Source organism: Acinonyx jubatus, chromosome A1 (genome assembly GCF_027475565.1).
Source record: "Acinonyx jubatus isolate Ajub_Pintada_27869175 chromosome A1, VMU_Ajub_asm_v1.0, whole genome shotgun sequence".
Lineage (NCBI taxonomy): Eukaryota > Metazoa > Chordata > Mammalia > Carnivora > Felidae > Acinonyx > Acinonyx jubatus.
The window spans coordinates 1,371,642-1,387,617 of NC_069380.1; the positions used below are offsets into that span (position 1 = coordinate 1,371,642).

At 42.6% G+C, this 15,976-nt stretch overlaps 1 long non-coding RNA gene across 1 annotated transcript in view; it reads left to right on the forward strand.

Annotated features, from left to right (window-relative positions):
* LOC128312180 (uncharacterized) overlaps window positions 1-15,648 on the forward strand; it is a 78,154-nt gene extending 62,506 nt beyond the window's left edge. Inside the window, exon 2 of the long non-coding RNA XR_008291134.1 lies at window positions 15,374-15,648. This is a non-coding gene — a long non-coding RNA (uncharacterized LOC128312180). The remainder of the gene's footprint in view (window positions 1-15,373) is intronic.
* The last annotated feature ends 328 nt before the right edge of the window (window positions 15,649-15,976 follow it).

The following is a 15,976-nucleotide window of genomic DNA, read 5'->3' on the forward strand; positions in this document are numbered from 1 at the left end:
TGTCAGAATAAAGACTTAGAGAGCTGTACATTGGCCCCTAACCAGAGTTGATGGGTGAAGAAAGCTGTCTAGAAGTCCCTCCAACATCTCTGGGAAGGAAAGGGAGTGCGTTGCTTAGCACGGTTTTATTTCTTCCATTTTACAAAGACAGAATCTGAGTCACAAAAGGTAGAATTATCTGCCTTAGGTCATTTGTAGGTCTAGGCATATATGTAGGTCACGTAACTCACTCATGCTTTCTTTCCTGGTAAAACGAGTCCTAGCTAAGTCAGTGCACTTACAAGGCCTGCCTCAGTACCTCATCTGCTTATTCTCCTCCATCCCTTGTGAACCCCCCATCCTGGCCAAAGTGATGGGCTTGCTGCTGCTCCCGTGGAAGGCACCACCATGCCTCTCATCCCGGGGAAACTCGTTTCCGTAGGAGCCCTAGCGGAACAAACCTGACAACTTCCGTATTCTTTCCACTCCGTGTTCCTTTATGCTTAAGAGATGTTATGAGGAAACATCTATTAAGTATGCTAATAAGTAATTATTAGCCACTTTGAAGGTCAAACCATCGCTATGGTCCCCGGGGAGTGATTTGTCACCTGAAACAGAACCACACTTTAGAATGTGCAAATGCTTTAAGATAGCATTCTTGGAAGCACCAACTTTCCACAGCAGGAAAACATACTAGGCTTAGATCTGAATTTTCAGTCTCGGTTTTTCCATTTGTCAGCCATGTGACTTAGTTCCCTCATGAGTAAAATGGGGGGTAATAAGGACGGTTATGAGAAAGAACCTGTACGGTACCTGTTACAGCTCCTGTGCATCACAGGGACCCAGAAAGGGCTAGTTTCCTCCTCTCTACAAAAAGGAAGTCATGTCACAAAGCATTACTTCAAAATGTTACACACCAGAAAACACTGGAGTTAAAACTACTTGGAGCACTCGTGTGTGTGTGTGTGTGTGTGTGTGTGTGTGTGTGTGTGTTAGTGGTAGAGGTGGTTAGCACTTGGATTTGTAGTGATAAACAGGTCTCCGGAGCCCTTTGGATCTGGCCAGGACACCAGGAAAAGGGGCAAAAGGGAAACTGCTCCACAGGAAAACCAATTTGGAAATTGGAAAACCAATTTTCAATAAACCACCACAAATCATATGGTAAGCAGTACAGGCCACAGTGGTGCTAGAAGGTCTTTTCACTGCTTACGTGCTGCACTGAGGTGTAATCAAGGGAAAGCAGGCAATGTTGTTATTGAAAACAGGAGGACAGGATGGAGCCTTTGGGTTGGGGTAGCCACCTGAGTCCAGCAAAGGGACAGCTCTGAAGAGTCAGGCTGCCTTTCTGGTGTAGGACCGTCTGTCCTGGTTTGGGGACGGGGCCGGCCGTCCTACGAGTAGGTTTGATTCTCTGAGGTGTTCCCTGAGTCGGCGTCCCCGCTACCTGCCTCTGCTCTCATTCCTGCAGGGCACTTCTAGTCCCTTAGCCCTCTTTTGGAGATGAGGAAGCTAGGCTCCAGATCCTCCCGTCCTGGTTGTACATGCTTTGTTCTCAAAGCCAGTCATCTAACCGAAAGAGATGAAGATCATAGGCAGCGGATAAAATCATCTCTCTGTTTGAGAAAGAATGTAAAGAGTGATCTCGCCTACCAGGGCGCTGTGGGCAGGTGCTTCCACAGCTCGGGGGTGGGAATTAGGTTGGTGTTCTCTGCGGAGCAGTTTGGTACGTGCATGCCTTCACCCTTTTGCTCAGCGAGTCCATGTTCTGGAGCTGTCATAGGAGAGAACAGAACTTTTGCAAGGATTTGACACAAAGAACTCATTGTGGTAGCGTTCTTTCCTAGTGTACATCCGTGGGTCTCACTGGAGGAGCCGTGTGCCCCAAACCCCTAAAAGGGCGAGAGAGCAAAGTGCCTCCATGCCCTGGTCTTTACATAGGACTCCAGGGGGAGATGGCCCACAGTGAACCTGGACAGATTCCTGGGACCCCTCCAAGGGGACTTGGAGGACTTACAGAGTGGGTGAAAGTGATTCATGTGTGTAGACCCCATAAATGGTCAATCGGGCCCTTTGGAAAGGCTAACTAGGATTCCATCACAGGTCTGAGCCGTGGATGACTGTAGAAATGCTAAGAACTAGATCCTCAACCTTTCCTGCTCAGAAGTGCCTTCCCAAACAAGTCTGCCCAGCTGTGCGCAGCTTTCGCCCTCACCTTCAGCCTGCAGGTTACCTGGACTCCTGGAAGCAGCTGTGTCATCACTGGGCATTGAGGGCAAGAAGCCTGGGCCCCAGGTCAGCAGGTGTGCCTCTGGCCCTATTCCGTCACTCCTTACCTGAGATACTTAAGGGCTCTAGGCCTCAGCGATAACAGTACAATGAAGAGGTTCAGATTTCACTGATTCTTTCAGCAAGAATTTGGGTGCATTCTCTGTGTGAGGCATCTGCGGGGATGAAGGTATAGTCAAATAATTTGGTCTCTGCTCTCAAGGAGGTTCAAGTTGAATGGAACAAAGTCACGACTCAGGCACTTTCATACATGATACACATTCTCACGGGTGGAGACAACAGGAGTGCAGAACAGAGGTGTCTGGCCCAGGGCAGAGGGAGGAGGAATGGGGGTGAGGAAATAGTAGTGGTTGGGGTGGGGGGATGAGATGACAATGGCAACAAGTCAGAGGCAGCCAAAGGAGAGGGTCCGAGAGAGGCAACAGCCTGTGCTCTAAGAAGGCAATGGTGAGCACCGGGGAGAGAGGGCATCAGGTGTGCCAAAGGGCATCAGGTGTGCCACCTGGGAGGATGGTCCCCAGGTCTCTCAAGTCCCCACTTGCACTAGGATTCCTCCCCGCACTCCCTACACTCTCAACAGCACTTATAGGGGTAGATATGACAATTGATCCCATTGTACAAACATCTGAAGTCCCCATTGTCAGGTCATGTCCCATGTCTAAGAAGGCTTTTCCAGAGACCGAAACAAGTTACTCAGGGTAGCAACCTGAGTTTCTGAGTTGACAGAGAAAGAGAAAATAATGTTTCTTAAGCTGAGTTCCTGGCACACGAACAAATGTAAACCTGCCATGTCCTGGCATAGCCCAGGAGCAGGAAAAGTCTTGAATGGAGATCATCAGCCCTGGGCAGCCCACCAAAATTCCAGAGGGGGAGTGCATCCTGGGAGAGAGGATCGTAGGCATCTCCCCACCATCCCTGCTTGCCTTGGAGCTTTCTTCTCTCTCTCTCTCTCTCTCTCTCTCTCACTCTCTTTCAATGTACTAAAATATACACAACATAAAACTTACCATTCTACCCATATTAAGTATACAGTTTAGTGACATTAAGCACATTCACATTGTTGAACAACCATCACCTCCATCCATCTCCAAAGCTTTTTCATCATCTTCTTTTAAAAGGCCCTTCCTGTCTTTTTCTTCCTCCTTTCTAGGCACTCAACTAACCATAATGGAAGGTATTTATCATTGGATTGTTGAATGCACAATCCTTCATTTTGAAACCTTTCCAACAAGCCCAGCAATGAATTCATTGTAAGTTGCTCTTCACTTGCATCGGGCCATTGGTTGATTTCTTTTCTCTCATGGAAGAAGGACCAGGTATCCCCACTATAAATTCAGCTGTTGGAGGGCAGACATTTTTCCTCCTTACCCCATGTACTCCAAAACCTCTCTCGAGTAACATAACTGGCATGCAGATGACACAGGATGTCCTCAATAGGACACAAGATTCTTGCATGAAATGGTCAGATGGGCAGAACAATACTCAGAAGACACACTTTACTCCCTCTTGTGCACTGATGTCCCCTGGCTGTGAGAGATCACTGTGCTTGTGAACAAACTCACAGATGGATTTGCCACTTGGGCCAAGCCTTGAGTTTGACTTGAACACTTGACAAGCCATTGGGTGAATTGTTTTCCGAATGACAAGTCAGTTATTCCAATACGTTTGCTGTATAATAACTGAATTACCAGATATACCTGATTTTTCCCCTAAGTTTCTTACTCTGGTGTGTTGATCTAGCCTATTTTCATATGAGCATTATCCGCTTTATTATCACAGTTTTAAGATATGATTGAAATGTGATTCTTCATTTAAAACTTTAACTTAGATATTCTTGTATTTACTCATGAAGATGGAATTTAAATCTAGACTAGCATTAGAAAAGCATCCCATTGGGATTTTGATTGGGATCACATTAAAAATTTTATAGTTTACTTTGGAATGTTTATATTTTCGCAAAATTAGGTTTTTTCAATTAGGAACATGAAATATGCCTCTCCATTTATTCAGGTCTTCTTAAGATTAATCAAGATAGACATGACTTTTACAATCTAGTGAGAAGGTTGGAAAATTCTTAAAGAATTTTAATAAAATGTAATGAGTGCTGATGGGGAAGTGTTACAATGTCCACAGGACTTTGCAGACCAGATCACCAAATCATTTGTATAATCATAAATGATACATCACGAAGCATGCTCACTCATGCTTACACACCCACACACACTCATTCACACGCTCACATACATCACACTGTTACCTGCCCTGTGCCTCTGCCTGTCCTATTTCCTCTACGGGGGATGTGGCACCTCATTTCCTAATCCTTTTCTGTACCCCTGTGTTGTCTTCCGGGTGATTTCTTGTCCTTTAAAAACCTAACTGATGTCATCGCTTTGGCGCTTTCCTCATTTCCCTACACCCAGTTCACCCCGGTCTCATTTCTATTTCTGTACTTGTTTGTATATCCACTGTGGCACACACGTTGGATTCCAGCCCTGTTCTGACCCCACTGCTGTCTGTAAGCTCCCTGAGAGATGCCCACTGCATAGCACAGTCCTGATGCCTTTGTGAGTGTTTGTCATCCTAGGCTGGAGCCTTTAGGAGAAACTTTTACAGAGGTTCCCACTTCAAGCATTTTCCTTTTGTTTTTCCCTCACCTTCCCTACTAGTGAAAGCTTCATGTCGCCTAAACTCGTAGGTCAGCAAATACTTTATTTCCACTGGCCAGTGTTGTCCTTGGCAGAGGATGGAAGGGTCAGCAGTCCTGGGTGGAGAAATGGGGAATGAGCGTACATGGAAAGCCTGGTGACAGAGGGTCTCAAGAGCAGATGTGTTTCAAAACACTGGAGGCTCAGACACTCCAAGCTCTGCTTCACTTCCAGAACCACTCCCCTTGCAAAACTCTGCTTAAGACAATAAGAGCATAAAGGGGCTGGCCCTGCCTCCCTTCAGCAAAGCTCTCCTCTCCACAGGTGCACAGCAAGGGCCTTTTGTCTCTGATGGGACAGGCCCAGGCATCGGTGAGAAAGACAAGCACTGTGGGCCCATCCAAATATTAGCTGTGGACACTTTCCTGCTTTGAAAACATGAGATACTCTACACTCAGAGCCTTGCCTTCCAGAGAACACAATCACTTCTGTTTTTCTTTTTCCAGTGGATTGAGTCTTCACCCTGGCAGTAACTTTATCTTCACATTGCCCAAGGTTGGGAAAGTCAGGGCTTAAGCCTGCTGATCTTTGGGCAACAGTCTGCTTTCCAGCGATCTTCTCTGCCTGGGCCCCCAACAGCAGGAGATAAAGTAGAGAAACAAGAGAACACATTGAGGGTCCACGGGGACCCCTGGAATGCTGATGAACTTCATTACATCTTCGGGGGAAACTTGCCCTAAACTGATGTTAAATAAATTTTATCTCCCGTACCCAGGATTAAGATGGTTCTGAGATGCTCCTATAAACTTTCACCAAAATCAATACTTTTCATGTCATTATCTGATCATACAAGGAAGGTCAATTTACATCGAATTAGAAAATGTTGCACAATGCGGCAACATTGAGTCATGTCTTTTTAAAAAACTAAATCCAATTGAAGCTAGGTTATGGCCTGTCTGGTTCGATTGTCATTTTCTCAGAGTAGATGTTGAAGGTAAATTGACAAGTATGTCAAGAAAAGTTAGGCTCACTTTCAATTCAGTTGTGGTCTTAATTGAACATTATTCCTAATCATTGACCCTGCTGTGGCCTGAGGTCACAGGAAGAGCAAGTATGCTAGGCTCCTGTCAACACTAGCCACGAACTCAGGTTTGAACCAAAGTGAATCTGGAGTGCTTTTTCCCACTGGAGCAGTGAGTTGAGAAATGGTATTCTGAGTTTTTTAAAAAACTGCTGTCATCTGAAAGTGGAGACAACCCAAATGGCCATCTACTGATGAGTGAACAAATAAAATGTTTATATAATAGAATATTATTTGACCATAAAAGGGCATGAAGTGTTGAGACATGCTACGGCATGAGTGGACCTCAGAAACATCATGCTAAGTGAAAGAAGTCAGGCACAAAAGGCCACATATTATATCATTCCATTTATATGCAATGTCCAGACTAAGCAAGTCCATAGAGACTGAAAGTAAATTAGTGCTTCCTGGGGCAGGGGGCAGGGAGAGAGAAAAAAGAAAACCTGTGTAGTTTTGCTATATATACAGACCCATTTAAAACAATCCACTTAATGTATCAAGGGGGACCTCTTTGAATCAACTCTTTTATTTTTAGTTTTGGAAAACTAAATATCTTACATTATATCTCAGACTTACCAACTTGGTCAAACGTGGGGGTGTTAGACATGGTCAAGGGTGTGGGGTCCCAGAACTTCACACCTTTCTATTTCTTTCCTCAGGGGGCCAAATGGGCATGAGAGAGAATGTCCAAGGGCCTCACAACAAGCATAGCTGTTGCCTTAGTTCTTCTGTGTCCAGCCCATAGCCAATTGGGATACACCAGGAACAGTTGACATTCTAAGCTATAACAGGCTCTTAAGTGCCTGCAGCTTAGGATGATTCCAAGATGCAACTATAATCTGTAGCCAGAATCAGAAAAGCAAATCAGGGAAATAATCCTCAGAAAAGCCAATGCACCCAAACACAGCAACACTTCTCTAGGACCTGGAAGTCTGGTGGAAGCGAAGAGAATTTTAATTTCATGCTGAGAGTCACTAAAGGCCGCTAACATTGCCCACTTTACAAATGACCACTTCAGACCTGGTCTTTCCTCACAATTCCAAGACTTCCAGCCCTGCCCCTACTCTTGACCAATGACCTTAATTTGCAATTGTTAACTGGAACTGTTTCTCCAATCTGTCAGGGCCCCCTGTGTTGCCCCTACTCTTCATCCTTCCTGTTATGGTGGGTGGCAGGTCATGGCTCTAGGCAGAGAATGCATCCCTCCCACATTCTTATGTCTTGTTTTTTGTTTTGTTCTGTTTTGTTTTAGAGAGAGAGACAGAGCACACATGAGCAGGGGAGAGAAACAGAGGGAGAGAGAGAGAATCTTAAGCAGGCTCCATGCTCAGCGAGGAGTCCAATGGGAGGCTCAATCCCATGGCTCTGGGATCACGACCTGAGCTGAAATCAAGAGTTGACCACTCAACAGACTGAGCCACCCAGGCATCCACATCCCTCCCACGTTCCCAAGGAGCTGCACCTGCAGTAAACACGCCCCTCTCCTTCTCTCTGGATTATCCTTAAGAGCACATGAATATGGTCTGGAATGTAGTGCCTCCTTTATTTTCAAATTTCCCCTTGATCCCAATCCTTTATCTCTCCTATTTTATTTCTCTTTCTCCTTCATAGGTAGTCTAAAAAAGAACTGTCTGTAATCATGGCCTCCACTTCTTCCCCTCCCATTCTTGCTATTTCCAGTCATGATGTCATTTTATTTGACCTCCTAGTGCTATTTGGTACAGTTGGCTGCTCACTCTTTCTTGACACACTCTTTTGTTTTTGTTTCTGTGACATCACATTTTCCCGGTTTTCTTTTCTGTCTATTTATCACTCCTTCTTGGCCTCTTTTGCTTTCATCCCTTCCCAAGCCTGACTTCTAAATTCTGGAGTACCCCTTGGGTTTGGTCCTGGTCCCTCTCAAAGGCTTCATGATTTATAATTATTTTGCTAATTTGGATGGGGCTGAGAAGTAGGTGAGGTTTCTTGGTACCTAGGGGCTTAAGTTTTAATACTCATATGGGAATGGGCTAAGAGACAGTACACCCAAATAAGACAGGATGTTAAAATCTTATGTGGGTAACAATGAAAAAGTTACTCAGAAAAATACACAAAGGAAGATGATAAAGGAGTCTGGGAGACAAAAAGACTTCAAAATAAGTGTGTTTAAAATGATTAAGAATGTAAATAAAGAAGTTGAAATTCCAGTTGAAATTCTAGAATTATAATCAATTGAGCTGAAAAGGAAAGAGGAATATGCTTTAGCAAGCAATAGTGAGCAAAGAAAAGATAAAGTTTGAGTAAATGTAAAGAAATGAGAGAAAATAATAACAATTTGAAATCAGCGATGTAAAACTAAGGTGAAGCTAACAAGCTAAACAAAAATAAGATAAAATAAGGTAATTGGGTATAAGAGTAGCAATTTAATTTCTTTAGTAATACTGGTTATGGTTAGAATTGGGTTGGTCAAAAATTCATGTTTAAATTTAAAGGTAACATTTACTTTACACTGTATACAAAAAAATAACTCAAAATGGATCAAAGATATGAATATAAGAGCTAAAACTATAAAATTTTTAGAAGGAAATATTCATGACATTGGACTTATCAATGGTTGGATATAAGACCAAAAGCACAGGCAATAAGAGAAAAAAATAGATAAATTGTATTTTATCAAAACTGAAAATTGTGTACATTGAGAGAGTGAAAGACAACCTGCAGAATGGGAGAAAACATTTTCAAATCATATCTGATAAGGGATTAATACCCAGAATATATAAAGAACACATACAATTCAATAATAAAAAACCAAACAACCCAATTAAAAAACGGACAAAGAACTTGAATAGATATTTCTCAAAAAAATCATATATAAATGGCCAATAAATGTATAGAAAGATGCTCAATATTATTAGCCATTAGGGAAATTAAAATCAAAACTGCAATGAGATATCACTTCACATCCATTAGACTGGGTATTATTTAAAAAAAAACAAACAGAAAATTATAAGTATTGATGAGGATGTGGAGAAATTGGAAACTTTGTCCACTGTTGATAGGAAAGTAACATGGTGCAGCTATTGCAAAAACAAAAACAAAAACAGTCCAATAATTCCTCAAAAAATTAAAAATAGAATTGCCATATGATCCAGCAGTTCCCTCCAGGTGTACCTCCCAAAACTGAACAGATTTTTGTATGCCAATGTTTATTGTAGCACTATGCATAATAGCCAGAAGATAGAAACAACCCAAATGTCCATGAATGATGAATGAATGAGCAAAATGTGTTTATACATATTCAGTTATAAAAAGGAATGAAACTCTGATATATACTCCAACATGAATGAACCTTGAACACATTATGTTAAGGGAAACATACTAAACAGAAAAAGACAAATACCATATGATTCCACTTATATGAGTACTTAGAATCATTAAATTCATAAAGACAGAAAATAGAATAACTGTTATCAGGAACTGGAGGGTGAGGAAGTGGGGCATCATTAATTAATGGTTACAGAGTTTCTGTTTGGGATGATAAACAAGTTGTGGAAATAGAGGTGATGGCCGCACAGCAATGTGGATGCCACTGAATTGTACACTTAAAAATGGTTAAAATGGTAAGTTTATGTCTTGTATATTTTACCACAATAAAAAAATCACCAGAAAAATTTAAGGGTAATCACTGAAAACATAAAATATATGATTTTCAAACCAATAAAGGGGAACAAACAGGAAATAAAATTATCCTTACAGAATAACGGAAAAAGAGAAAAGGCACAGTAAAAAGAGCTCAAAATAAGAATGTACAAATAAATCCAAATGTATCAGCAGTAGTAATAAATATAAATGGACTAAACTCACCAGTTAAAAAACAGAGATTCTAAGTCTATACACTTACCATATGTATCCCAATCACTTTCATATTTATGTCTCTAGCCCTGATCTCAACATTGTGTAACAGACTTCTATATCCAGGCTCGTACTTAACATTTCCTTTTGGAAGAGTAACAGGCATTTCAAACTTAATATGCTCAAAACATAAGTGTTCATTTGTCCCCTAAACATGTTCATGAGTTTTCTTCCATCTCAGTCTTCCTCATTTGAGTAAATACCTTCACCATCTACTCAGTTGCTCAAGCCAAAAACCAGAGTCCTCCTTGGTTCTTCTCATTTTTTTTCACCATTCCTCCACATCCAATCAATCAGTGAGTCTTGTCATTTTATTGCAAAACACCTTATGAATCTGTTTCCAGCTCCATTGCTACCATCCCTGTTCAATCCAAACCCTCCTCAAGTTCTCTAATTGATCCCTCTGAAGATCTCCTGATGCCTCTCTTCTACTCCCTTATAAACTATTCTCCATACAGTAGACAGAGTGATTTTAATTATAAAATATTCTCTTGGGTGGCTCAGTCAGTTAAGTGTCCGACTCTTGGTTTTGGCTCAGGACACGATCTCACGGTTCATGAGTTCAAGGCCCGCATCAGGCTGTGCTATCAGTGCAGAGTCTGCTTGGGATTCTCTTTTTCCTCTGTTCTTTCTCTCTGCCCTTCCCCCACTTGTGTGTGCGCACTCTCTCTCTCAAAATGAATAAACTTTTTAAAAAATTCTATATTATCAATGTTATATATATTATGTTTTATAGTTTACAAACTGTGATAATAAAATAACACTTTCAGCCTATTAGCCAACTGAAGAATTAGCAGACTGTTCTTTAAAATTAGATCTGAATATACTTTCTGCTTCAAATCTCTAATGGCTCCCCCATTACACTTGGAACACAGTCCTGATCCCTACTTCTCCAAAATCCCTTTGCCCATGTTTCAATCACATTGACCCTCTTTCTGTTTCTAGAATATGGCCTAGTGATGCCACCGCTCTCCATCTTGTGTTACTCAGATCTCAGTTCAAAATTACCTTCCTAAAGAAGTCTGCTCTGACCACCTTATATAAGTAGCATTTCTACTTGCTATCATGATTCTGGTTTCATTTTCTTCAGAGCACTTTTCACTATTCAAAGGTACTAATTCATTTGGTTGTTTGTTTTCCATCTTCCTTCTGTAAGTTCCATGAGAACAGAGACCTTGTCTGTCTTATTTCCAGGTATGTCCCTAATGCCTGAGACATATAGTTGCTCAATAAACACTTTGAGTAAACACACAGACATGAAGTAAGCTGTCAATTATGAATTGTGGTTAACACTCCCTTGTTAGATTTTTCTTTGAGCTCTTTGTTGTCAAGTCCACATTATTCTCTTACGAATATTTCACCACAGTGAGTGATTCTAGAAAACCTTGTGGCCAGCCAGCACCTTGCTCCTGCTTCCCTAAAGCTAGTCTGGCCTGGAGTACTGGAGAAAACATCAGGTTTGCAACTGAAACTAAATGTCTCGTTCTAGAGGGAAGTATGCTCCATACTCTCTTGAGTGCTAGAAAGTTGCTTTAGTCCTGAGTATTTTCCCTGATTCCTCCAATGAATTCATCCAGATTGCAAAATTCTAGATCATTCTGTGTGCTTTCCCATGGGTATTGACAAAGCAGTCAATCTTCCTACTTCCATACTTGCATAAACTATAGGTAGTTTTAGGTCATAAAAAAAGTCATAGTGCCTAAACATGTCTAATAATTCTCTTCGGTGGCTTGGAGTTCTGTGCTTCTTCCATAAATTCACTTCTGTATTGAGCACCTACTGAGGGCAAACACTGGGCTCTGTGCTAGAAATAATACTGCTGTGGTTCTCAAACTTTAACGTACATAACAATTACCTATAGTGTTGGTTAAAAATGCAGACTTCTGGGGGCATCTGGGTGACTCAGTTAAGCATCCAACTTCAGCTCAAGTCATGTTCTCACAGCTCATGAATTTGAGCCTCGCATCGGGCTCCGTGCTGACAGCTCAGAGCCTGGAGCCAGCTTCGGATTCTGTGTCTCCCTCTCTCTCTCTGCCCCTCCCCCACTCATGCTCTGTCTCTCTCTGTCTCTCAAAAATAGATAAACATCAAAAAAAATTTTTTTAATGCACACTTCTGAGACCTAGTCCCACGTTAGTGGATTTCAGAATGGGCTCAGGATTTGCACTATTTAATTCCTACTACATCTGATGCAGATGTCTGCCAACTAAAATGCCCAAAGAGAATTTGCTTGTACTTGTAAGTGTGTGGGAATTACAGCTCTTTATTTTGGTGCCCTATACAAGTGCCCATCTCTACCACCAAAGCAAAACTCTTACAGAAAGTCTGGTTGGTTCTCTACCTTGTCTCAGTCTTCCTCTGCCAGTATCTTTGTTTAAAAAAAATCCCATCCTACATAACTAATTATTTCTAAAAGAGTTAAATCACTACATCTCGCCAAAGTTTATTTTTTTTAATTAATAGACTTTATTTTAAAGCAGTTTTAGGTTTACAGAAAACTTGAGGAGAAAATACAAAGAAAATACAAATGTCCCCTCCCCTCCTGCACATGGTTTCCCCTTGACATCTTGCATTAGTGTGATAATTTGTTACAATTGAGGAGCCAATATTGCTACCTCATTATTCACTAAAGTCCACAGTTTGCACAGTTTACAGTTTTCTCTCTTTGTGTTGTGCATTCTGTGGGTTTTGATAAGTGTGAAATGACTAACATCCGCCATTACTGAATCATACAGAATAGTTTCACTGCCCTAAAGATCCCCTGTCCTCCTCCTATTCATTCTCCCCCAACCCCCTAACCCAGGGCATTTTTAATTTTAACAGATGCCCTCAAAAGATCAAAACTAGCTTCACCATTCATTTTTTTATTTTTGTAAATATCTTTAGTTTCAAAGTATAAATTTAGTCTTCAAACTTGACATAATTTACTTCTTATTGTATTGCTACCACCACACATAGTATAAATGGCACCTGGAAGTCTTAATTTTACTTAGCCTTTGGCCATGGGCTTGGCCACATTCCAGAGCTGCTTTGGCCCCTGTTGTGTGTCTTCCTTGAAATACCTCTGTTCTTCATACATCCATCACAGTCAGGCTTCAGGGAAGAAGAAGTTCCACAGTGCTACGATTTTAATAAAACTCATCTTGGCCTTCAGGCTGGGCTGAGTCTTATTTACAAAGTTACATTCTCAAAAAATTGTATAACTGGCGATGGTCTAGGGCCCAAGTTTAAGGGAGTAGCTATACCTTCTCCAAACACCTGGCTGCAAGTAGATAGGTCAGAGCCTGAGTGGATGTGGCTGGGGGTGGGGGGTCCTCTAGAAGGCCCTTGAGAGGCAGTAATGGGCACACTCTGACAGGGTTTTGCAAGTAGTTTCATTTTGTATCGGTGTCTGCTTCTGGTATTTCCCAATAGGTAATTTGCAGGGTCAGCCTCCTCACCCATTTCTATATTCAAAACTACATTCGACTGATGAGTTTTCTATGCCTCTGGATCAAGAAAATGACTATATTTGGTTGCAAGGTCATTATGGGATATTACTATCAGCAAGGGAAAAATGATGTGACTTATACTTTCCATTCCCATAAATGTTTTGAAAAGTTTCAAACATTTAATTTTTTAAAACGAATGTTTATTTATTTTTGAAAGAGGGGGGAGGGGCAGACAAAGAGGGAGACACAGAATCTGAAGCAGGCTCCAGGCTCCGAGCTGTCAGCACAGAGCCTGACGCGGGGCTCGAACTCACAAACTACGAGATCATTACCTGATCCAAAGTCGGATGTTTAACCAACTGAGCCACCCAGACACCCCTCAAACATTTAATTTTTTTTGACACACAAGAAAAGGTTGCATAAAGAATAATGAATTAATTGGGAGGAACATGGGAATTTTTTCAGAACAGTAGTGCTTAGTGTCTATGTCATTCTACCTGTGTCCTCTACAAGACCTGAATGATTCTCTCTACCTCCCTCCTGCAACGCAACTTGACATCATACGCTGCCCAGTCAACCCCAAGACACTGACAGGGCCTGGCTTCCTGGTGGGAATGCACTCCCAGGGTCAGATTCCAAAGACTCCCACCTGGGCATCGCTGAGGCTCTGGCCCAGTTGACATGGACTGAGTTTCTGGGGGCCGTTTCCTGAGCAACAGAGATAGCAGATGGCCTCCACGGACCCCAAGCACACCCTCTCAGATGACAGCTCAGGTGTCCGAGGAGAGCCTGTGGGGGAGCAGCAAACCCAAATCAGCTCTGCTGGCCAGTGCTGGGGGGCCCCATCAATCTGTCCCGCCATCAGAGCTGTGTCCTCCACACCCGTCACCTTTGGCACCAGAAGTCACAGGCGTGCAGTAAGCAGGTAGCTCAGCAGGAGCTGAGGACCATCCTACAGGATCTCCCATTTCGTGATAGGAAGCGGGCAACTCGCAGACCTCTGGGCGTCACTTGTCATCCTTCATGTCACGTTGCAACGAAGCCTCTGAGCACAAGGACTGGAGAAGATCTGGGGTCTTGCACACAAGGTGCTTAGTGAGCGCTTCCCAACGTGAGCAAGGGGCACCAGGAAAGACTAGAGTTCGCCATTGGGACCCTCCCGTCCCCCAGCTTGCTCCTGTCCCAGTTCTGTGACGCCCTTTTTGGGAGGCACAGTGGCCCTGGACAGAAGCAAGAGGCAGACAGCGGCCTGGCCTTCTGTAACGGACCGTCTGCCTGTGACCAAAGACCACCAAAAACCACACCTGGCAGCAACATAGAAGTCGCTGAAAACATCTCCTTAGCTTGCCATCAGAGTTAACCACCTCACATTATTTTAATCATAAAGTTTTCACCTTTCCCCCCAGCTAACAGCTTTACTGAGATACGCATCACATATCATAAAACTCACCCTGTGTACAACTCAGCATTTTAGTATATTCACAGAATGGTGAACTATCACTATCTAATTTCGTAACATTTTCATCGCTCCAAAAAGAAACCCTGTAGCATCATTCCTCCCTCCCCCCAGCCGGCAGCAACCATGAGCCTACTTTTTGTTTCTATCATCTGGATATTTCATATAGATGGAATTACACATTATGTATCCTTTTGTGTCCTGTCTTCCTTCACTTAGTACAGTGTTTTCAAGGTTCATCCAGGTTGTATCATGTAACACTACTGCTTTTCTTTTCACGGTTGAGTAATATTCCATGGTGTGGATATACAGAAGTCCCTCCTTATTCATGGGGGATATGTTCCAAGACCCCCAGTGGATACCTGAAACTGCAGATAGTACCAAATATATATTATATACATATACACACATTATATACATATTCTTGTATATATAATATATGTACAATCCTATATATAGTTCTTATATATTCTATATATATATATATATACCTTCTACACATATATAGAAAGTGTGTATATATATATATATATATATATATATATATATATAGTGTTGCTGCAAATATTTGTGTGCAAGTTTTCGTGTGGATGTATGTTTTCAGTTCTCTTAGGTGTACCTTGGAGTAGAATTATAGATCGCCTTCTTTTTGAAGAGTGGACCACGGCTATGGACATGTCACCGTCTTGTCAGATGTGTGGTTCTGGCCGAATGTTCCGGAAATGTTCCTGATCGCTCCCGTGCTCTGAATGGAGTGACAGATTGTATGCTGTTGTTGACCCCATCCATGTGCCAGATGAGGGGCATAATGGCAGGCAAGACAAAGCCCCTCCCCGACCCCCCTGTCCTTGCCTCAGTTCAAGCCGTGTCTTCTAATGATCACCTGCCCCCGTTTGCTTCCCTTAAGGCCACCCAGACATCAGGGTGAGGTGTCTATAAAGCTAGCTAATACAGCCATGTCCCCCCTCCACTTTAAACCCCCCATGGAGTTGGTCACCTCTAGGATAAAGCCAGCATACCTAAAGGTTCACAGGTCAGCAACGATGGGGCCCTTGCCTGATTCTCCACCTGCACCTGGATCCCAGCATCCCCTGCATGGAGCACCGACTCCACCTACACGGGGCCACTTCCGGGTCTTTGACGACTCCTCCCTGTTCTGTGCCCCATGGAATCTTTTCCACCGAAGCCCCCACTGCACATCCGGGGC